The sequence below is a fragment of the Melanotaenia boesemani genome, chromosome 10, assembly GCF_017639745.1.
Source record: "Melanotaenia boesemani isolate fMelBoe1 chromosome 10, fMelBoe1.pri, whole genome shotgun sequence".
Lineage (NCBI taxonomy): Eukaryota > Metazoa > Chordata > Actinopteri > Atheriniformes > Melanotaeniidae > Melanotaenia > Melanotaenia boesemani.
Genome location: NC_055691.1, coordinates 29,865,528 through 29,889,065, shown reverse-complemented (window position 1 = coordinate 29,889,065; position 23,538 = coordinate 29,865,528). Strand labels below are relative to the sequence as shown.

At 41.1% G+C, this 23,538-nt stretch overlaps 1 protein-coding gene across 2 annotated transcripts in view; it reads left to right on the top strand.

Annotated features, from left to right (window-relative positions):
- Positions 1 to 23,538, top strand: part of wwox (WW domain containing oxidoreductase) — a 150,191-nt gene that overhangs the window by 21,242 nt on the left and 105,411 nt on the right. The window lies entirely within an intron of this gene.

Here is a 23,538-nt window from a genome sequence, read left to right as displayed (position 1 = left end):
CCATGCCACGCTACAGCCACGCTCCTCTTGTTGAGGCCAACAGGAAGTGACACATGCAAAATGCTGACCTGGTTGTATTCAGTCCCCTTCAGGGCCTCAGGATGCTGCTCTTTTGTTACTATTCCTCTATCCTCTCTTTCACCATGGCTTTAATATGTACTTCTTTCTTTTTTTTACACCATTCAGAAAGGCCTCGAAAGACATGTGCCCTCTCCACTCACCTTTTGGTTCCCTTCCACTTTTTCCTCTTCTCTCCTAAAATGATTGAGGAAATTGCAGCCCATTTCCCAGGTCAGTGAGCAGGACTGTAGCCATCTCCTGCTCTTTCCCAGCGTCCAGTAAATCGGAGTCATTTTTAGATCTTTTATTTATATAATTTCAGAACCACCTTAAATGTCGCAACATCTTCAGCAAGCTTGTCCCGTTCCTTTCTGTTGGGAAAAACAGGATTATGCTGTTAGATGCACCTGCTCCTCCACCTCCCCCTCTTCTCCTAGTCCTCTCCTCAGATGCGTTGACTAAATCACTGAAAGAGAGGTGGTCCCCCCTTATTTCCAGGATATGGCACTGTGCAAATCATTCTCTTTTCTCACATATTAGTATAGTGTGGCTGCATCTCCAGGGAGACTTTCCCATCTTTCTATATTTGCTTGTTTGTTTTCTATTTGCAGCCTGTCGTTGAACTGGGAATAAAAAGGCTTCATGTTCTCTACTGCGTTCTAGTTCAACTTGACACTGAAAAGAGCACAAAGGAAGGATTGAAAGATGGTGCAACTACAATTTAAATTTGAGGAAAATTTTTTTCTTCCTTTTTTCCTCACCAAATTCACTTAGCTCCGATTCCTCCACAAATTGACCACACATGGGTTAGGAAATCCAGTACGTTTTGTTGTAATGCACTACTGAGTATTTCTTCACATCACAAAAGTGGCTGTTCCAGTGCAGCTTGTGGGAATACTAAAGGAGCCTAAGTGTAGTATAGACTGTAGGTATAAAAGGTTATAGTTGAATACCTTGAAGTTTTATACTAGTAAGCATTTTGTGTGTGTGTGTGTGTGTGCATGAAACTGTGCATTTGTGTAACACTCTCCAAAAGTCCAGTACATGCACACACCCATCCACATGGTGTGTATTTAAATGCTTGATTATGCATTTTGCATAGCTTTGGGACATGCATCACTCTTCCCAGACTGCTAATAAAGTGACCAGGGAGATGGGGAACCTAAATGAATCCTAAAGTGCCTTGCTTGCATTCCTCACTCTCTCTCCCACTCTCTCACTGCGCTGCTTAGTTATTCCATCCCGCCGTGGAAAGCTGTGCGCCGCTCGCCTCTGTTCCTCCTTATGTCTGTCTGCTGCAGCCAGGTGCTCTGTCTCCTGAAGAGGTGTGGCCTGATCCTAATTGCCTGGACCACAGTGAACTATGGGCAAATGCTCTGTGTGAAGAAGCACCATGGAGGAATAATTTTGAATAAATCACATAGTTAGCCGGTTGATATTTTCTGCTAAATAAGCAGTTCGGCAGCCGTCTCGCAAGGAGGTGTGAGCGTTAGAATGATGGGTCACTTGCCATAGGTCATGTTGTGGAGGATTTAAATGATTTAAATGATGTCACTGCCACTGAAGGGGACAGGTTGAGGAAGGATGTATAAGGCGGCACCTCTTTGTTGTTTGAACCTGACAGATTCTCATCCCTCTCTCTTTCACTTTTCCCTGTGAAGGAGGGCTCATAGCCCTGGGAGGAGGGCTACTTATGATGAGAGAGGTGAGAGGTTGCTTGGATCTCCTTCACTCTTTCTCTCTTCTTCTCTCTGCCAGCAGAGAATGTTTTTATTGAAGTCTAAGAAGTGCTGACCACAGAGAGACAAGTCCAGCACACACACTAATGTTTTAAATCAAGAGATGAGCCGTTTGTAATAAGCTCCAGCCAAATAGACTGAGGCTTAGCTGATATCTGCCAGACAAGCAAACACAGTAATGTTGAATGCAGAAACCATCTGGCAACAAGGCTATAACATTTATCTGCTGTTGTACCCAGCTCCTCTGGCATTTTTAGTTTGAAATGATCACAGGCTCTTGGATCCCTTGATAAAGTTCATATTAGATGCAAAAGGCTAATTAGATGTAATTCTGTGTTTGATGTCGCTGTATGATTTAAAACGTCTGATGCTGCGTATCATCATCTTTCATAATCCATGAAGAGCATAATTAGACATGAGATGGGAAGTTGATGAGTATGTGTGTGAGAATGTGCCTTATCCATGTCTGATTATAGTTCATGTATAAAGATAATAAAAACAAAACAAAGGAGAAGTCTGTGTGTTGTCTGTTTATAAGCAGCTGAGTGGATCACAAGTCAATAGCTACCATGTCTGAAAGTGAAAGTGTAGTTTGACTGAAGTACTTAATTGTTCCACCAAGGCAGGAAATTTGTCTTTGGTCTCACCAATAGCTATAAAAACATCGGCGTCAGTACATACAATACACACTACAATACAAATGTTAATTGTTGTGCAAACACTCATCAGACACAGAAACACAATCAGCTAATCCACATGCAGCCTGCACTCTAATGTATTAGCTATTGTAATTTTTTTTGACTACAGTATCTGCATTGGGAATAAAACAACTCTTATAAATCACGTGCTCTATAGAGCCGCCCTGAAGGGAACAACTCAAACTCTCCGCGAAGGGGGTGTATTTTATTTCTAGTTATTAATAGGTTTTATTTATACTAATTCAATTCCCAGAACACAAACACACAGGGGTGCTTGAAAGTTATGAATGCTATAACTATATATAATATACCATAAAACATAATCACAGAAGATCTAATATAGATTTAGAGCACCTAGATCAGCAATCCTCAATCCTGGCCCTTGAGGGCCAGCGTCCTTCAGGTTTTAAAAGTTTCCCAGCTGCATCACACCTGATCCAGACTCAGACTTGTGCAGAGCTAACTGTGTTGCAGCAGGAAAACTTTGATAACCTTCTGAAACGAAGACCAGGATAGAGAATCCCTGACCTAGATGAATTAGAAAAGTATTTTTTACTTGGTCTTCAACTCTGGGATGTTGGTCAGCTCCCTCACATGAAGTACTCGCACTTGATGGAGAGGATTGATGAATATTGATAATAATCAGCATCGGAGGCCTTTAGTTAGCTAGAAATGACTGAGTATTTAAGTTTCAGTGCTGTTCTATTTCCTATTTATGTACAAATTATGTCTGACTGTAGATGTGTGGAATCCAAACTCTTTAGTGATGGATTTGCAACTTTTACAGCCTGATGAGCATGAACAACTTATTTTTGTTACATGATACTTTTCCCCAAACATTTGCAAAGCCATTAACAGATTCTTGTTCTCATCCACTTTCATCTGCTTGCCATTCCAGTCACTGAAGAAACCTCAAATGTAGCGTTAGCCGTTTAGATGTTGTTTCAAAAGGATTTGTGTCAAAATTTGATGTTTTGTGTTATATTTATGCAGAAATAAAGAACATTATAGAGGATTCACATGTTTTTAAGCACAGCTGTTCTCCATAGCCTTTTGCAAACCTTTTTTTTTTTTATTTTTTTTTATTTTTACTGTAAATATCTTTTGCTGATACGAACAAGTCTCTAGACCTTTTCTTTTGTTTATATGATATCCTGTGCAGTCAGGTCTCATGGAACTGAAACAAATGACCTGCTTTGGGCACCCAAACAATTCTGCCCCAGGCATAGCTATCATTAGTTTCTGGCAAGTTGTGCACATGCTTGTCCATGCATGTGTATGTATGTATGTATATCTGTGTGTTTGTATGTGCTTTGACACAGAGTTAACACTGGTTTACAGCTTAATCAGTCTGTGTAACTGAATGCATATTTATCAGAGAGAAAATTCATGCTCAAAGAATCAGACCTTCACCCATACATCTTTATCAAAGACACATGCACACTGTTCAACACACACAGACATACACACACTCAGATCCACATTTCATTAGACAGGCAGATTCGAGCAGCAGTAGATTAAAAACAACGTGTGTTTTTACAGGTCCATAAATCAAGCCCAGGACGAGAAGGATTCATTTAAAGAACACCGGAGTTGTGGTGTAGTTGCCCTCACGTGACTAATGCTTAACTGCGATACTTAGATACACTGGCTTTTTATTAGTTTCATTCTCTCCTGCCCCATATCAGTGATTATCTCTCAGCACATAGTTGACTTGCAGAGTAGGCTAGATGTTGTGTTCATTTTTCTTGAACATTTTGATGATGAAAAAGCCAAAACTCATTCTAGCCATGATTAAGCCTACAGACTTGCAAATGCTCGGGCCTACAGTACAGAATTAATGTATCCTAATCTTACACAGCTTTATTGATCTTGTGTCTGCAGTGTAAATAAACCACGGTTTTAGTTTATTTTAACACCACACCTGCTGTTTGGATGGAAAAGCCAAGTCATATCCGCAATTTTTTTCATCTATTGAGCAGACTCGCCTGTGGGAATGCTGGAAGGAGAGTGGGGTTGTTAATCTGTTAGTGCCATTTGAACTGCTTATACTTTCAAATCAGTTACTGCCTTTTAATGGTGTGTGAAGCACACACCTATAAAATGTTTTGTTGATGTTCTTGAGTAAATGCAACCCCCCCGAACCTCGCATAGCCCGATGATTCATCTGTCATGCTGCTATTGTCTGACTTCCTCTAAGGCTTACAGTAGCTGTGTGCTCATGTCTGTGTTTACGGGTGCGTATAGCCGCCAGTTTCAGCCTGAGACCAGCGCTGACACACGGAGAGCAGGAGTAATTTCCCCTGCACTAAAACCCCAACAAGTGGCACCTGGGGAGAGGGGAGCATATTACAGGTTCAAGTGACTATGCTCCCCTTTACTACAGAGAGCTACAAGCTCTTCTGACCTGTGACCAGGCTCACGTCTGTAGACATGTGTGTGGACGTTGAGGGAGGCTCAGAGGTGTCGGAGCTACCTCGCTGTTTCTTTCAGAGCGTAAAGCATTTATTAGGGTCCAGACCTGTTTGGGGGGCCGCAGGGCAATATTATTTTCTATCGTTCAATTGAAAAGTGTGTGTGTGTATTTACTATACAACTTTTAGATAACCAGCTCTATATAAAGGTAGGTTAGAAGGTGAACAGGATTGGTAAATATATCAAATAACTGTAATAAAACCTGCTGTAAACCAGTGAACACAGTTTAATCTCTGACCTCTAACTCCCTCAGTCACAGTGCTATATGTAGACCACAGCAGCTCTGCTGATTAATGTGACCAAGAGGTGGAGATATGTGTCAAAAACTTTGGGTTGAGTTGCTGTCATAAAGGAATTGATTTTTTTTTTTCTATCAGAGGAAAGTAAAGATTTACAGAATATGGAGAATGGGAACAATGCTTGTGAACTGCATTGTGTGCAATTGCACACAATCAAAACAAACACAGATCAATGAAAATTTGGACATGCGGAAACATGAGCAGGAAAAACAGAGTGAGATAGAGAGCGAGACGGCGCATCTTTTAGGAAAAAATACAGATAGAGAAGATTAACTACAGAGAAAAGATTAATAAGTACAGCACTAACTTGAGAAAATACAGCGAAAAACAAAAAACAAAACAACGGTGTTGATCTATATAAGAACAAAAAGTGGTCATGTGATCTCACTGAGCTGAAGGATGTTAACAAATTTCCTGTTTTGAGCAGTTTGAAAATTATACACACAGAAAAAGGTTTGGGACACTACATCAGATATGGTATAAATAAAAGCAAAATGTTCTGATTTGAAAATCTTAGATTTTTTTTTAGATATGTTGCTGCTGTCCAGTCAAAGATGAGATGACATTTTTTATAAAATGGTAAAATGTCTCAAGTCCAGCAATATATGTTTACTATGTTGTAACTATGTTGTGAGATTTGCAAATCATTGTATTTTGTTTGCATTTACAATACCAGTCAAAAGTTTGACCTACAGAGTTCACTGAATTGTTGCCTCATGGGATTATAAAAATCTCTTGATTTGGTTATTCCAACTTAATGACCACAAACTTTGAGTTCTCACAAAGGTATGTTGTTGACATTGTCTGCTTTCTGACATCCAATATTTTGTGCTTCTTTTTTAATCCATCAATTTTGCTCCTATTGTGTTAACTAATGGATCGTTAAGCCCTTCTCCCAAACACTGAATGTCCATCCATAACTTTGCAACTGAATAATGGAACAGGAGACATATGAAGCTAGTTTTCTCTTGCCTAAAGTCAGACCATTAAAAAAAATTGATTCCAAGTATAATGACTAAATTAAGCTAAATCCTATTATGTCATTGTCCTGTTAACTTGCTATTTTGAGTGTAAAAGTGTGTTCCCACTGGCATGCATTATGTTTGAATACATAGATGTTGAACCCTTAACAGTCTAAATGTTTAGGTAGGATTGTCTGTGCTATTCTTGCTCTCTGTGGTGCCATGTTACCACGGTAAAAGAAGACCCACGAACCAATTGTCAGCCATCATTAATACATCGTCTGACAGTAATAACTCTGGAAGTACATTATATGTATACACACAATTATTTTGTTACACAAATCTACTGTAACCTTTAGTAGTTTTTAATGTTATTTAAACATTTTCAGCAGCTGCACCTTGTTGGGTTTTGATGAGTCATGCAGATGCCTACAGAGACGAACCTACGCACACACACTTCACTGCAGCTCTTCCTGTAATTTCAATGCACCACTTTCACAGCACGACAAGTTGCAAAAATTTGGGATCAGCCAAAACGGCACCAAGTGAGATGCACAAGATATAGTCAATTTTTGCGTGCCGGTCAGTTGACAACATCAAGACTATCGGGCACAAACTTGGCAGTAGTTATTTGGCCTGTTGCATCTCGTTCTAGAATGCGCCGCTAGGTGGCAGCAGCAATTGTAGTAGCTCTGTTTTTAACTCGTGATTTTTTGCAATATAGCCGTCTTTTTTAAGACATCAGCTGTCAATCTGTGTCTGTTCGGGTTGATTTTTCACGCTGGTCAGAGGCTGTGCTATATGGGAGATTTTTCTGAATATTTTTCTGTTTTTGCAAGACTTGTTATTGTGAGTCACCATGGCAACGAGACTTGTTTACCATCGGGATCAACTGATAAAACTCTCCAAACTCAAGATTATCAGTGAAACAACACTTCAAATCCCAACGGAGTTGAAAAGAAAGAGAAGAGGATGCAGGGCAGGAGCGAGGCAGAGAGAAAAACGGTGGCGATTCAAACCGTTTCTTCCAACGGTTGTTATGGGAAACGTGAGATCGCTAGCTAACAAAATTGATGAACTTCAGGTGCTAACCAGGTCTCTTAAAGAATACAGAGAGTGCAGTATTATGTGCTTCACCGAGACATGGCTGCATGAACACATCCCAGAGTGTAATGCGTCTGTACACGGCTTCAGGACGGTCCGTGCAGACCGCAATAAACAACTCAGCGGGAAGTTGAAGGGAGGTGGAATTGCGGTGCTGGTAAACCAGCGCTGGTGTCATCCTGAACATGTCACTGTTAAAGAGAAGATCTGCACAAGAGACATTGAACTGCTAGCTGTGAGTCTCCGCCCGTATTATTTACCCAGAGAGTTCACATGCGTTATTCTGGTAGCGGTATATATATTACCTGGTACCGCTCCAGACGCAGCCTGTGATGTCATTAACTCTGTAGTGGCCAGGCTTCAAACACAACATCCAAACGCATTTGTGGCTATCTCTGGAGATTTTAACAACATCTCCCTCTCTGCAACTCTACCAACTTTCCAACAGTTTGTCAGCTGCTCCACCAGAGAAAACAAAACGTTGGACTTATTTTATGCAAATATTAAAAATGCATACAGCTCCTTTGCCCTGCCACCTTTAGGAAGATCAGACCATAACCTAGTTCTTCTCTCCTCCTCCTACAAGCCCATCGTTCAGCAACAACCAGTCATTAGAAAGGCTATTAGAACCTGGTCTAATGAAGCTGAAGATGCTCTGAGAGGATGCTTCGAGGCTACAGACTGGAACGTCCTATGTGAACCTCATGGAGATGACATCAACGCCTTGACTGAGTGTGTGACAGATTATATTAACTTCTGTGTGGACAGCACCGTTCCAACAAGAACAGTGAGGTGCTTCCCCAATAACAAACCCTGGATCACCAGTGACCTGAAAAAGCTGCTGAACATCAAAAAGAAAGCTTTTAGGGATGGAGACAGGGAGTTATTGAAGTCCACACAAAAACAACTTAAAACACAAACGAAGAAGTGCAAGGAGGACTACAGGAAGAAGTTGGAAAGTAAGCTTCAGAAAAACAATGTGAGGGATGTGTGGTCAGGAATGAAGAAGATCACTGGCTTCGGGATAAAGGAGGATCAGACCGATGGAGGTCTGGACAGAGCGAATGAACTGAACATGTTCTTCAATAGGTTTAGCTCATCTCCTGCTTCAACCCCAACTAGCCACACACCCTCCATGAGCCCACAGCTTTCCTGTCACACCTCCACTCTGTCACCCTGCAGCTCAGTCAAGGACCTGGACACAACCTCATCTCCCTCCACATCAGGACTTCCTGAAACCTCCTCTGCCTCCACCTCCACTCTGTCTGTCTCCTGTAACCAAGTCATGCAACAACTGGTGAAACTGAACCAGAACAAGGCTGCAGGTCCAGATGGTGTCAGTCCCAGAGTTCTCAAGACCTGCTCAAAACAGCTATGTCCGATTCTCCAGCACCTGTTCAACACCAGCCTGAGTCAGAGAAGAATCCCGGTGCTGTGGAAAACATCCTGCCTTGTTCCAGTGCCTAAAAAACCACAACCAGCTGAACCAAAAGACTACAGACCAGTCGCCCTGACATCTCACGTCATGAAAGTCCTGGAGAGACTCTTACTGGCTCACCTCAGCAAGCAGGTGAACACCTTTCAGGACCCATTACAGTTTGCATACCGTAATGGGCTTGGGGTTGAAGATGCCATCATATACCTGCTTCAGAGAGCCCACTCTCATCTGGACCAGTCAGGCAGCACTTTGAGGGTCATGTTCTTTGATTTCTCAAGTGCTTTTAATACGATTCAGCCTGCTCTGCTGTGTGAGAAGCTGCAGAAATTCCAGGTGGATCCCTCCACAACCACCTGGATTTACGAATACCTCACAAACAGACCACAGTTTGTGAGACTGAAAGGTTGTGTGTCTGAGATGGTGGTCAGCAGCACTGGAACACCACAAGGGACTGTACTTTCACCATTTCTATTCACGCTGTACACCTCAGACTTCCAGTACAACTCTGAGTTCTGTCATCTGCAGAAATACTCTGATGACTCAGCAGTTGTTGGGTGTATCAGTGATGGACAAGAAGCAGAGTACAGAGAACTGGTCGGTCAGTTTGTGAAATGGTGCGGTGACAATCATCTCATCTTGAATACCAAGAAAACAAAGGAGATGATTGTTGACTTCAGGAGGAACAAGAACACACATAGAAGTGTTTCCATCATGGGAGAGGAGGTGGAGGTGGTGGAGGAATACAAGTACCTTGGAGTTCAGCTGGACAACAGACTTGAGTGGAAAAGCAACACTGAGTACATTTACAAGAAAGGTCAGAGCAGACTCTACTTCTTAAGGAAGCTGAGATCTTTTAACGTCTGCACCAAAATGTTGCAAATGTTCTACAGGTCTGTTGTTGAAAGTGCAATCAGCTTTGCAGCAATCTGCTGGGGCAGCGGCATCAGAACCAGAGACTTGAAAAGAATTAACAAACTGATCAAGAAAGCTGGTTCTGTGCTTGGAGTAACTCTGGAGCCGCTGGAGTTGATCATCAAAAAAAGAATTCTGTACAAGCTGACGAAGATAATGGAAGATCCTTCACACCCTCTACACAACGCCGTGACGAAACAACAGAGTGTGTTCAGTGGGAGGCTTGTTCAAGTCCGATGCAAGACAGAGAGATACAGAAGATCCTTCCTTCCAGCAGCTATCAGGCTGAAGAACAAAGCCCTTAATTAATTAATGTGATTGTTTAAAAAAAAAAAAAAAAAAAAAAAAAAAAAAAAAAAAATTACTACTACTACAATATTGAATTTCCCTTTGGGATTAATAAAGTATTTTTCATTTCATTTCATTTCATTCATTTCATTTCATTCATTTCATTTCATTTCATTTCATTTCATTTCATTTCATTTCATTTCATCTCAGTCATCTCATAGTCCAGCTCTATACACCCTATTTCTAAAGCAGCATGGCTTGAATCTCCTCCATCCTCACAGCTGTTTCCGTGTTACCTGTATCTCTCTCTTTAGAGGGCATGGAGTTTTAACACTAAGAACTTTTGGTAGATCCTTTCTCTAAACCCCCAAATTTCCACTGCAGGAACCAGGGACTGAATAAAGTAAGTGGGAGATATTTAAGTCACCATAATGGGCTCGTCCAAAGGCTGCACCTTTGAGCCCAGAAAATGCAGAAAACCAAGGTCTAAAGGAATCTGTCAGCTCCTCAAATTAAGTACCTTGGTGTTAACATACAGGTTGCTGCTGTACAAAAGCTTTTGCATTTCCATGCCTTCCTGTAATGAAGGGAAGTAGTTTTTCCATTTCGTCGCACACACAAATTCTATGTGAAAATGGTCGTCTCCATTTCATGCCAGTATACTATTTGCATTATTACAGATCTGGAAACTATTGAACCTTTTATTATTTTGCATCATGGTTCAAGGTTTTTTGGTTTAGTTCTTTATTGCTTGTTTCTGATGTAATCTGTTCTATAGTTTCTTGTCTTTTAGTCCTGTTTTGGTTTCATGTTTTATTTACTTGAGTTCAGTAAACTGTTTATTTTCTTCTCTTTACTTCCTGCTTTTAGCACACCTGGTCTTAATTTGCTGATTGCTACACACGCTCCTCATTAGCTTAGTCATCTTCCAGTGTGTACATATATATATGTATGTGTGTGTGTATATATATATATATATATATATATATATATATATATATACACACACACACACACACCCTTGGTTTCTTTAGTTCACTGCCAGATCCTCGTCACCTGTCCTTGTGTTTTCTCATGGTCCGTCCTCGTGTCTTCAGATCTTTGTCAGTACTTCTACTGGTTATGAGTTCTTTTTTTTTTCTTGTTCTTGTTCTCCTGATCTTGTTCTTTCGTGCCAGTGCAGCACTTTTCTTTTATTATATAAAATTTGTTCTGAAGTCCGCCTGACCCTTCCCCTTGCATTTTTGGGTCCTTTATGGCTCCATGCACCCTGACAGTTTGAATAAACTACTGAGCATATATGTTAAAAATATCTAATTCAGTCATTCTTACTCCAGAGTGTTCTCTCTTGTCACAACAGCAGAATTTTGTAAAAGACAGCGAGTTGCAGGATCGGCTAATTTGACAGGCTGTTGCCATCCCTACAGGTCCGTCTGTGGCTGTAAACGGTGAACCAAGGTAATTGGGGCCTCTCTTCTCTCGTCTGAGGGGCACCAGTGCCTGTTAATATAGTGTCATGATAAATTAGCCCAAATAAAACCCTATACTCACAGCAATGAATGATGAGCTGCGTTATCAGTATGAGTATATGATGGTACACGTGCCCTGAATATTTCTGTGAGTGAGCGAGCCTCATTAATTTTTGGTAACCAAATCTCCATTAGGTTTAAATGAATGACCAATGACAAGACATTGGACTGATGTGCACAGGAGAAAAATCATGGGAGATGAAGGGAGAAGCAGAGTATGGGAAAGGAGAGAAGTGGGAGGATGACTGAGGTAGTATTATGTGGGGGTGGGGGGCTTGGATGCTCATCTATTACATCTCACAGCTGCCCAGGGGTCGGCTTCTTCAAGACTGATTCAGAGCTATTGGGTTTGGACTCCATCTCCCATAAATCCTGGCATGTGACGCTGATGGATGTGGGCCATAAAGCCTCCTGCTCTGACATGTGGAGAGCAACATGGAGAACCATGGGAAAATGTGAGTGCTCCAGGTTAATGTCAACGAGGCCTGGGAGTGAAGAGGGGATGATGGAGGGAAAGAAAGTCAGGGACATTGAGGGATCAGAGGTGTAGAGAGGGGGATTGAGAAGATTGAGTGGGCCGAGAGCAGAATGTGAACAAGAAGAGCGTTTGTGGGAACTTTGAAACAGAATTTGCCGTGACATTTATAGAAATTTGGTCGTCTTCATAATGCAGTAAAGCAAAGTTGCTTGAAGTGAAGTGAATAGTTTTGTTCAAAAAATTAAGACATCTATTTTTTTCCCTCTCTTTTTAAATCCTGATTTTTTTAATAATTTCCATTGCTATATTACAATAATTAGCCAAACACTTATTGTGTTTGTATTTATTCGGTCAGTGTGATGGTTGGTGTGTGACCAAGATGAATATAGCTCATTAAAAAAGCCTTGTGGTTATATTAGCCCTAACTACAGGAACTGCAGAACGGGCTAGACAGGAAATGGAGATGTGTACAGTTCCTCATTAACAGAGCCCCCATTTGGACCATAAAATACTTTTCCTCTGTGCACAAGGAAAATGCCCTGATTAAGGGGGTAAAGGGGCATTGCTGCCCTAATGAAGGTTTCCTCTACAGTCATTTATGATATTGGTATGAGTGGTATGGTGAATACGCCTATGGGACGTGTTGACTTCTGAATGGACATGAGATAACAGATGCTGTGTATTTGTATGGATGGGATAGTTGAGAGGGCCAGGGGAATGCACAACTCATTTGGACGAGTCAGTTTTACTGGGTTGTGGCTAATGGAGATGAGCTTGTGTGAAGAGCCATGGGAGATGCTAATTTTACAGAGAGCTGAACGTGGCATGAGAGCCATGAGGGTGTGTGTGCGCGTGTGGTCATAATGCTTTTACTTTGCCATCTTTCTCTTACACGTTTGCTATCCAACTGACAAAGAAATGGTTGAGAATAACATCACTTATCATTATCATGTTTGTCTTTTAATTTCCATTTTAATTAAATGATATATGATTAATAAAAACATTATAGTTGGTTTAATCTTCCAGAGAAAGACTTCAATCTAGATCTATTCAGATTGAGTTTTGAGGGTAATTTGCATATTTTTGTGACTCAGCTGCCAACAAGGAGCTGTGAATTCTCGATCTCTAACGTGCACATGCATTACAAACCTTTTCAACATTTTTTCAGCCTTCCTCAAAAATTTTCAGGATGGTACTGTGATTTTTGGAAACTGGAAAGTGGTTAAATGTTTTTATTTGTGTTCAAATATGTATTTTAGTTGAATTTTTTGGGTTTTATTCTTTATAGCAGTGGCATTATCGTGCCATTGAGGTGGATTATCGCTTGCATTGCTCTAAGACTTTGTGTGTTTGGCTTTGCCATTTGGAGTTTCCTCTAAATACTTCTAATAAATTGTTAAACAGTTTCCAAATTAGAAAGATACAATCAAGACTCATATTTTTAACTGATTTAAGTGCATTTGAGATATTTTTAGTGGAAAATGAAGACGCATGATTGAAGCTTTTAAGGCAGAAGCCTTGGAAAAATCTTTAAATAAGCTAACCCCATCCCCATGGCTGCATACTCTCCTCAGCTTCCTAATTTCTCAATTTTTCTTGTCCCACCTCACATCAACCTGCACTATCGCCACAGGAGCTACCCGAGGCCCTTGTGTCCACCTCATTCATCACCTTGGTTTGATTTCTCTGCTACAAGAGAGAGAGAGAAAAGAAAAAAGATGGAAGAGTAAAGAGTCATAACAAACCCTTCTCTGTTCCCTCTCCTTCTTTTCTTACTCCTTCCCTTCAGTGTGTGAGCAAGAGATGAATGCAGCCAGTGGAATTAATTGCACTCCGTTACTGAAGATCAGCAAGTTTGCTCTGTTGGCGTGCTGATCTGCCATATGGCTGCCCACTAGGTGAACACTTTGATTAATGTTGCCCACACCCCACTTTTTTTTTTTTTTTTTCCTTGACTAATATTTGATTCTGATAACTGAACCTCAGTTCCTGACTCTGGATCTCTTTACGTTGAATCCTCACCCTCTCTGTTTTCTTTTTTTTTCTCACGCTCACCTGAGCCGTCTGTAGCTGAAGTTTGGTTTCCAGTCTCGTCCTCTTTTATTGTTGTTTTACTACAAGGTTTGCTCTCAAAGTTTTTGTGCTATGTGGCATCAGTGTAGACAGTGTGGAGTATCAGCAAGATTAGAGGAGGAAAGAAAGGCCAGAATGTTTGTGTAAGAGAGGGATTTGGAGCTATGGGTACGTGTCCTTCGTAGTTGATTAGGCCCCTGGTGTGTTGAGTGTTTCTCTATTAGCCTCTTCAGCCTCTCATCTTCCACTGTGTACAGTGACTACTCTCTAGCCCAGAGGTCTTAGATACACACAAGCATGCACACACACAGAAGCCATGTGCACAGTCAGATAGGATGTTGTGCCGAGGTCCAGGCAGTAACAAGGAGGTGAACAGATGCTGGAGTCACAATATCAATAGGGCTGACTGTAGGTAATAATACCTTCGCAGGGTTCAGCTGTGAGACAGTGCTAACTAGAGATGCAACTCTCAAGTGGAGCATTTGCTATCTGCAAATCACAGCATGCAGCTTTGTGTGTGAGTGTGTGTATGTGTGTGGTTGTAGGTGCATGTACTCCCATTACACATTAGAGAGCCTGTTTTTGCTGCAGGGGTGCAGTGGGAGGGTGTCAGCGCCGTCCTCAGCTCTGAGATAAAATGTTTTCACCTGAGGTCACAAGTTCAAGTTTTCCTTTTTGCTGCTGTTATAATGAGGCAGCAATACAGAACTCAAATCCATTACAATCGCGCAGATGCTTTGTTTTCCTTCTGTTTTATGGCTTGTTCTTGCTGCTTGTCTGTTTTGGTCTTCTTCAGTCTTGTTAAGTGCTGCCATTCTCCAGTGTTTGGATGTGGCCCAGAGGGCCCTTATCGAGACCAGGGGCTGAGAATGAGCTGTGAACCCCAGCCAGCGGGTGCCCATGGTAGTCTGCCAGTACCCCTAAATCTCTCTGATTACCTGGGGTGGCTGTGGTGTGATGGGGGTGTTACCAAGGTGGTGGGCTTTCTAAAGAGGCTGATTGAGATGCAAATGGAGGCCATAACTCAGAGGTAATGCAGACCTGAGCACACTTTGCCTCGTCCGTTCCTGCTCACCTCTCTCACTCATCTTTCCCCATTTACTTCAGCATAGGAGGGATTGTTATTGTCTCAGGATAAAGTTAGATATTTATCATAGCAAGAGAAGAATACTGTATAGGGAAAGGTAATAGTAGAAACTATAAGGGGGGAAACTGATTGTGGTTTTAAATTGGGCAAACAAAAATACCAGACACTGTAAAAAACACATATTCCTATATTTGACCAGATATGTAGACACATGAAGATACCAAACTTTGCTTGTGTCTCCTGGAAAGAACAGATGGACACAATAAAGTGTGAGGGGCTCAGGGCTTGCCAGTGGAAAGGTGGAATGAACAGGGGGGAGGAGGGGAGGAGTAATTGCACAGTCCTTTGCTGAATTGTTCTGTGGATGCAAATTTAAATCCCTCCTATTATTTTAATAATCTGCCTTTTACTGCTTGTGCTCGGATCATTTGTTTGCAAACCAGGTTATTTGGAGAGGGAGGCTCGGGGGTAATTTCATGCTTTGGAGCATTTATATCTATAACTTAATGAGGAGAGGGCCTGTTGTTTCCTGGTAATACACTGCTAGAGGGAAGCAAACTTTTTATTCTCCGTTTAGGGTACTGTTAGAGGGCAATAACGTGGGATTACTCTGATGGAATTAAGGAGCAAACTGAAGAGAGACCTAATGCAGCATTAGGTCATAGAGCAAACTTAAGACTGATATTTAATTTAGGTTTTTTAGGTTAATAGGAAGGAATAGGAGATGGGCTTTTAACATTTGCCCTTTGCACAAAAAGAAAAAAATTCACACAGATTTCTTTAAAGATTCCTTCAGATTTAAGCATCACCAGCTGCTGCCTCAGTGGTCTAAGTCTGTTTGTGCCCCCAAAGTTTGTACATTTTCATTTTTTAATTTTTCCTCAACAATCTAAACTTGTTTATGCAACATGCATTTTGTGCAGTCGTTTGTGGAATAATGTCTCATTACAGGCCGCAAACTGAGTTTAAAGCAACTTTAATATGACAGACAAACATAAACTCACCTTCTAGAGAAAACTGCAGTCTTGTATGATAATCAGGATTGTTGATGCAATTACTTTCATTCAGTGAAGCTAAAGACGTTGTGGGATGGAGTAATGAAAGGGGAGGAAGAGGTATGCCAACCACGTTCTCCTCTTCTTTCCTCCCTTGTCGCTGCCATTCCTTTGCTCTTCTACTCCCTTCTGAAGGACTCTTCCTCCAGCAAATTGAATCAGACTGCATGAATTAAAGTAATAAGTCAATTTGTTTACAAGGCATCATTTATTCTCTGTCATGCCAGGGCTCCGTTGACAATCTGCGGCTCGCTGACCTCTGGCCTTTGCTGAGGTCACGTGATGCATTTATTACATTGTTCAACAAGAGTCTATCATGCTATTGGCGGGTGACAAGGGGCTAAAGATGCATGATGAGAAATGTATTATTCAATTTTGTGGAACATTTTAACAGAATGCACAACTACATGACCTTATCAGCAGGCAGCGCACAGTAGATCATGTGCTGGTGCTTGAATAACTGCACTTGTTTGTAATGAATGTGTTTATAAATTTATTAAGAACACCAACAATAATAATGGTGATAAAAATGTTATATGGAAAGCCCTGTTTTTCCCCCTTTTTATTCATTGTTATACACTTGAGCCAAAGCCTTATTTTCAGTCATTTATTCCACTTGGGATGATAAAACAACGTCTTCACTGTTTGATTTCATATAAAAGACAACAAGATTTGATATCCTGAGAAAAGAGATAATGCACAATCTCCTCTGTTTCCACACAAAACTATTGTAACCCTTGAAAAATGGCAGGCAGTTTAGGACATTGCCAAACAAAAGGCTTTTAATCAAAGTGCATAGCAGACCCTGAGGAGTGTAACACACTCCCTCATCAAAAGGCCTTTTATATACTTACTCACATCAAAGGCCTCCACGTTTCTTAATTGCACGATTTTTTTCTTATTCAATTATGCAGTGCTTATGTTTTTATAAAGCTGATACAAAAAGCGCTCTGTAACTAAATCAAAGAGGCTTAATTTATTATGTCTGCACTGCGATGTGTGTACTCTACAACAGAGTACGTTTGAGTAAATGCCTGCATTTCTGCCTGTGTTTTACTGCTTTACCAGTCCTCGGGATACAGAGATGATACAAGTCACGAACAATTCAGGAGAAATTAAACTGTGCAAAACTAGCCGGTTTAGATAAAGCAATCACATTACTGCCACACTTGAAAAGAACACATTATGTTGTACTTGAGAGAGTGGAGCTTTATTGCTGACGCCCCTAAACAGAAAGTTGTGTATATATGCTAGAAGTGCACAGGGTCTAGGAGTTTTTCTCCTTTATTGTAATCTAACCACAATGTAATCAGCATCTAAGTCTGCTCGTGCCGTTCAGCCAGACACTAAAGTCCCTATGCAGAATTGCAAAATAAGTTGGGTGTAAATATGTAATTGCCAGCGCTTATTCGGAGATCTGAAATATTAGGGAGCAATATGGATCGCATTAAAATCCTGGTTGTTAGCGGTATCGGTTACACTGAAGACATGCAGGAAAATGTGCACTGTCTGCGAATCTGGCAGAGATAGAGTGGGTAAGATGAGGGGGGGAGATAGGAGCAGGAGAGGGTGAGGAAATGCAGAAGAAGAGACAGAGAGGAAGAGGAGAGGAAGATGAAAATCTCTTGATGTCTTTCTGAGAACATAGACACATTATTTAAATCTCCATCACTTTTTAATGTAAATGTGATCAGGCTTTGCCCTGGATGAAGGAGCGGAGAAGCAAAGTTGAGGCAGAAAAGGAGACACACACACACACACACACACACACAGACTCAGAAAAACTGAGAGACAAGATGTATAAAACTGTTCGTTTTGGAGGCTGAATGTTACAAAAATGCCAACAAAACACCCTCTTAAATTAGCTGTCCTTTACCTTAATGAAAAACACTGACATGAGCAGGCTGTGGTGTATTTTGTGTGCATTTTTGTATTTATGGTGCATGTGTAAGTTTGTGTGTGTGTTTGTGTGTGTTTGTGTGGAATCTGATATCTGCCTCAGGCCCCATGGCCCTGGTCTGTCTGCATCCGAAAAGCAAACTCTGCAATTATGATGACCGCCCTGTCCTTTTCATTTCCCATCTCTGTCTCTCTCTCAGTCTGTCTTCAGCTGCAGCCTTGTCTTTTCTTCTCCTTATCTTTTCTTTTTCTTTGACCCATTTCTTTAGAAAGGTTAAGAACTACTTGATAACTTAACAATATCATGCCTTATTACTCAAAACCTGAAAACCTCAGGCTACAAAATAATTTTTTTTGCACTTTCTATTGTCATGTATCAATTTAAATAACCTCACAGGTTCCTTTAATTGTTTTTATTATAGAGGAAGGCTTCATGTATTTGGATTGTTTTTAATAAAAATATACCAGCATAAATATGCATTTATACCTTGTTATATTACAAAAGGATAATATTTTGAATAGATAACTTAATCAGTATCATTTTCCATATCGTTTAAAATTACAGTTCTATGTAGGGTAAATTTTTTTGCATGACATTTCTCATTTAAAATGCACTGTAATATTTAAAATAAACGCATTTTATTCAGTTCAACTAAAGCTGTGGTAAACTTCAACTTCATCAAGTATTTTGCAGATATTTGTAATGAAACTTTAGCCATTTAAAACATATAAAAAGACAAGAAATGCAACAAATGGTCCAGGTATTCCCAAATACTGCACTCAACACTTGACTACATTTTTTTGACTATTTAAATGAAGAGTTACATACGTAGCAAATTAAGATCCTTAATCTCTGTGGTGAGCATATACAATGTAATGCCTTGAGTCTAGTAAATTTTATTACACAGCATCTCATAGAGTACTTAAAATGGCTTCACTTGGATTAGCTACAACATTAAAATTCTTCTTGCATATTAATGCATCCTTTACCATAAAAAGATAAATTAATTCTCCGGCACAATCAGAACATTTGTTTATTTTAAAGTACAAATTACACCTAATAATCAATTATAGCTAATTCCTAGGAAATTATACTTTAAACGGAGTATGTATATATGTATGTATATATTTTATTATTACTTAAATAAAGTAAATCGCCTCCTTTTTCATCTGTAATTGCTGTTTGCTTTTTTCTGCATGCTGCCTTTTTTGTGGGGGAGGGGATTGTTAGTTTTTGTCTGCAGCCTTTCCGTCAGTTGTGTGATTTTCTGACTCAAGCGATTAATTTATTACATATATTAATGCTGTGTTTACTATCACATCCTGTCATTATGGAGTCACTGAATAGAAATATAGCTTTGTGCTTAATTGCGACAGGGCCTTTTTCCTGTGTGTGTGTGTGTGTGTGTGTCATATGCCCCTGATGTCCATGTTAAGAGTATCAGCACGTATGTGCCTCATTCTTCATGTTTCTCATCTAGAAAATCATCCCATGTCCTTCCTTCACCTTTCCCATATCTGCCCCTTCAATAGCTTGATTTGTAACTTGATTTCAGGAAAGGGAAAACCTGTAGATTATCCAGCTTTCATTAGGGGGGAAAAACCCAGTCCGTGTCAGAGAAAGAAGAAATCAATTTAATACAGACTTAACTGGAGGAAATTGCATATTCTGCCAGTATGTGCTGAACAGGCACTTTCTCTTCCTCACCAGAGACCTGCCTCCCTATTAATTGCAGTGTGTGTGCACGTCGGAGAGGAAGGGGATGCGTATGTGGGCATTCATTTGTTTGTTTGTGCATGTTTGTGTTTATAATGTGCAGAATGTTTGCATTTTTTTGCGTCTTAGGTGCTAGAAAGCATGTTGCCCGAGTGTGTGTTCAGTCTCTTCTTCTGTGTGGAGGTCAGTTCTCAGGCCCGTGGTAGGGAGCTCAGACAGATGTCTGTTTTTTTTTAAAATTTGTGGCATGGATGTGCATTTACTGCACGTGGTGTGTGTTCATATTTCTTTGTTGGCATGTGGCGCGTGCATAAGCACAAGCACATGTGACTTAGCCAGGTGGAGAGGAGATTGGTTGGTATTTATGAACAAACGTCATAATTGTGACAGGATGATATACGACCTGCACGTTCCACAGTTTCTCCTCTCCTTCCTTTTCTCTTTTTCATTTTACTAAAAATATATAAATATCTATGATATGAGTCTTAAAAGCTGATGGCCAATTTAGTGTGGTGTGTTGCGGACAAGGTCAGAGAGATCCGAGTTGCCTGTGTTCCTCCCTCCGAGGCCTGTTCTAATCTACAGAGCAAGAAGAGGGACTCAAAGTCATTTCTCTAATTGCTTTTATAAGGTGCCCTTTTCACATGGTGTCTTCCCTGCTCATTCACTTTCATCGCCATTACAACACCTTTACTCTGCACCTGCTGGTTAGGATACATTTATATAATATTGCTCTTGCTGTATGTTGATATTATGAAGCTCATATTTGCAGAAAGTGAAGCTATTTTAAACTCTAGAAATTTTTTTAACCCCCTCCCCTTCTTCATCATGCCTGAGGTGTTAACGGGTGGCTGCAGGTTAAGTGTGTTGTATATATGGGGGTAGTTTTGATTCCTTAAGTGTTGCCTCTGCTTTGGTGATCTATAAGGGGCACTGAGGTGGTGAGCAGCACAAGGTTAGGGAAGATGGAAACAGGGGTTAAAGTATGAGAGTGAAGGCTGAGGAGGATAAGGGGAATGGGGGGATGAGATTGAGCCTAGTGCATTAAGACAGTGTATTATTTGGCGGTTCCACTTGCTTGCGTCCATTAGGGGTGGCTGCTGTGCTATTAAAGGGGTCAGCGAAGTGTATGTACCTGTGTGCGTATGTGTGAGTACACCTACATGTGTGTGTCTTAAGAGTTAGTTGAGTGGTCCAGTGTATTATTGAACAGGATGGGGCTCCCCTGCTCTAATACTTCTTTATTTTATTGGATTGGATGGCCCCTGTTATAATTGTATTAAAGCACTTCTCTCCCTATCCTCCACTCCTTCTTGATATTTCTTTAAAGCAGGGACCGCATGTCATTTCCCAACATGCATGGGGAACACAAGGAGAGGCAAGGAGAAGCTCTGCAGTAGTTGCTCAACTTGCACATACAAAGGTTTTCTACCTCCCTCCCTCTTTTGAGCTTAAAGTAAAGACGATCACAGAAAGCTGCTCTGTTAGATGGACGGCTGCAGGTGCAGGTGGAGGGTGAGAGGTGACAGCAGGAGTTGAGGGCTCAGGCATTCGAAGCTCATCTTACCTGCTTGATGAGTTCTGTTCAGAACCTTTTGTGGCTCTGGAGTCATGAGGAGCAAAAGTTTTGAAGCCGTTTCAAGTTTTCAAGCTGTTTAGCTTATTTAGATGTTCTTCATTCATTATTGTCCTTTAGCTTTTAGAAGGAGCGTTAGGTTGTGTGTAGCTAGGGGCAGTAAGCTCTGTCACCCCGAGCAGAGTTCTGTGGTGTTGCATACTCAGCGATTGCTCCAGAGTTAACCAGAGAACCTTCGCTGCCTCTCACTTTTCCTTCGCCCTTGAACAGAACAGGAGTTGTCAGGTCCTCATAAAAACCCTGAACGATTGCGTCTGTGCATTCTCCCTGTCTTTTTCTACCCTTTTTTTTTTCTTCATCTCCTTCCAAAACCTGGCCATCTGTCTAATTGTTCACCTCCATCGCTTTAATGCTTTTTACATGCTTCCCTCCCCCCCTACCCCTCTCTTTCCAGGCAATAAACTTTATTTTCTTCGCAAGACTTCAATCTGCAGGGGGAGGGTAGGCGAGCGGGCAACCAGGCTGCTCACCTTCTCCCTGCTGGATTTGCTCCAGTACACCCCTCCCCTTATAGCCCCCTTACTATCCTCGCTCTTGGTCTCCCATTACTCCGTCTCTCCTTCCCCTTTCCTCCATGCCTCAAGAGAAGGGGGTATGTGTTCGTCAAGCTGACACCTGCTCTCATCTTCTCTGCTGGCCATACACACATGGAGAGCTTCCCTGTAGAGGAAGCCTTATAGTGACCTGTTAATTATTTCACCCCTGCATGCCCTGACCTTGTTTGAAAGTAAAATCAAATTTTTTTTCTCAAAATGAGCAACTTGACTGAGCAACTTTTCTACACATATATGCCAAACCCTGGATTTTTTTTATACTACTGCACACCTTGTATTAGATATGTATAAATACTTAATGCATATCTATAATTATTTTCCGAATTACCACCTCTCTCTTTATGTGTGTGTGAACTGTGTGAAAGTGGCAAGAAGTATAGATGCATATTGCATATACAAGTCATTAAATTAGACAGTTGTCTCCTCTCACCTGTGATTACTGCTGTGTGTGGATCATATAAGCAGGTACCCTATAATCATATCTGTAATAGTCATAATCAGCTCTTTAATGTTCTGTAATAGCATCCATATAATGGTATAGAGTGGCATCAAGAGAATAATTCAGGCATAGATAATGGTGTGATAGCATGGTTTTACCCTTGAGTCACAACATTGAATTTGTTGTGTGCATGTGTGGGCGTGCATGTGCCTGTGTATGCATGTATAAATACACCCTGGGGCAGTTAACATGTCTGTAAAATGCCTGAAGAATCACATTTCCTTCAGAAGGTGCTCTTAACCCTTTGTTGTTTTTGTTGTGCTCACTGCTCTGTGGAGCGTCCTTGCTGTGTGTGCCATGTATACTTAGCTTTGCAGAGACAGACATGCAGAGGAAAGACGTTCCCATATGACGCCCTCAGACAGGAGATCATATCAGTGGAAAAGGCTGACAGTGGAGCAGCGGCAGCAGAAGCAGCAGTGGTGGTGGTGGTGGATGGAGAGCTGAATGCTCTTCCGGGTGTAATGTGAGCTGACAGCATTCCTCAGGGATGCAGGGCTGTACGAAGGGGAGAGCTGAGAGACCAGAGCATGAGGGATGCTCTGCTCTCTGGGTTCAGTGTGCTCTGTCTCACTTCATGCTGCACACTCCTGTGCTAACATATGCTAAGGTCCCAAGCGAACTCATATGCAGTGGGTAGATTGAACTTAGCTTCTTTGTTGAGGTGTTTGTGTTGATAAAGATAAAGAAAGAGGTGAAAAGGAGGAGTGAAAATTACTTAGATGACATGGTTACAGTATTACCTGAATGGAAGAGATATGCCCCTTTAGGCCTGTATCCTGCTGAGGCCTTTGGCCTGCAGCAGAATTTTACAGTGGGATTGAGAGGATGATGAATATTTAGCATGTCTTTTCTCTGTGTAAATGCAGCTATGCATTCACTTCTTAAGTCATTTATCTTTCTCTGTTCCTCTCTTATTCTCGCCCTGTCTCCCAACATATGGCATTAGATGAGCCACACACACACACACACACACACACACACACACACTCAAATATGCACTGAGAACGCACTACCTACAGAGTCCTTGTGGCTC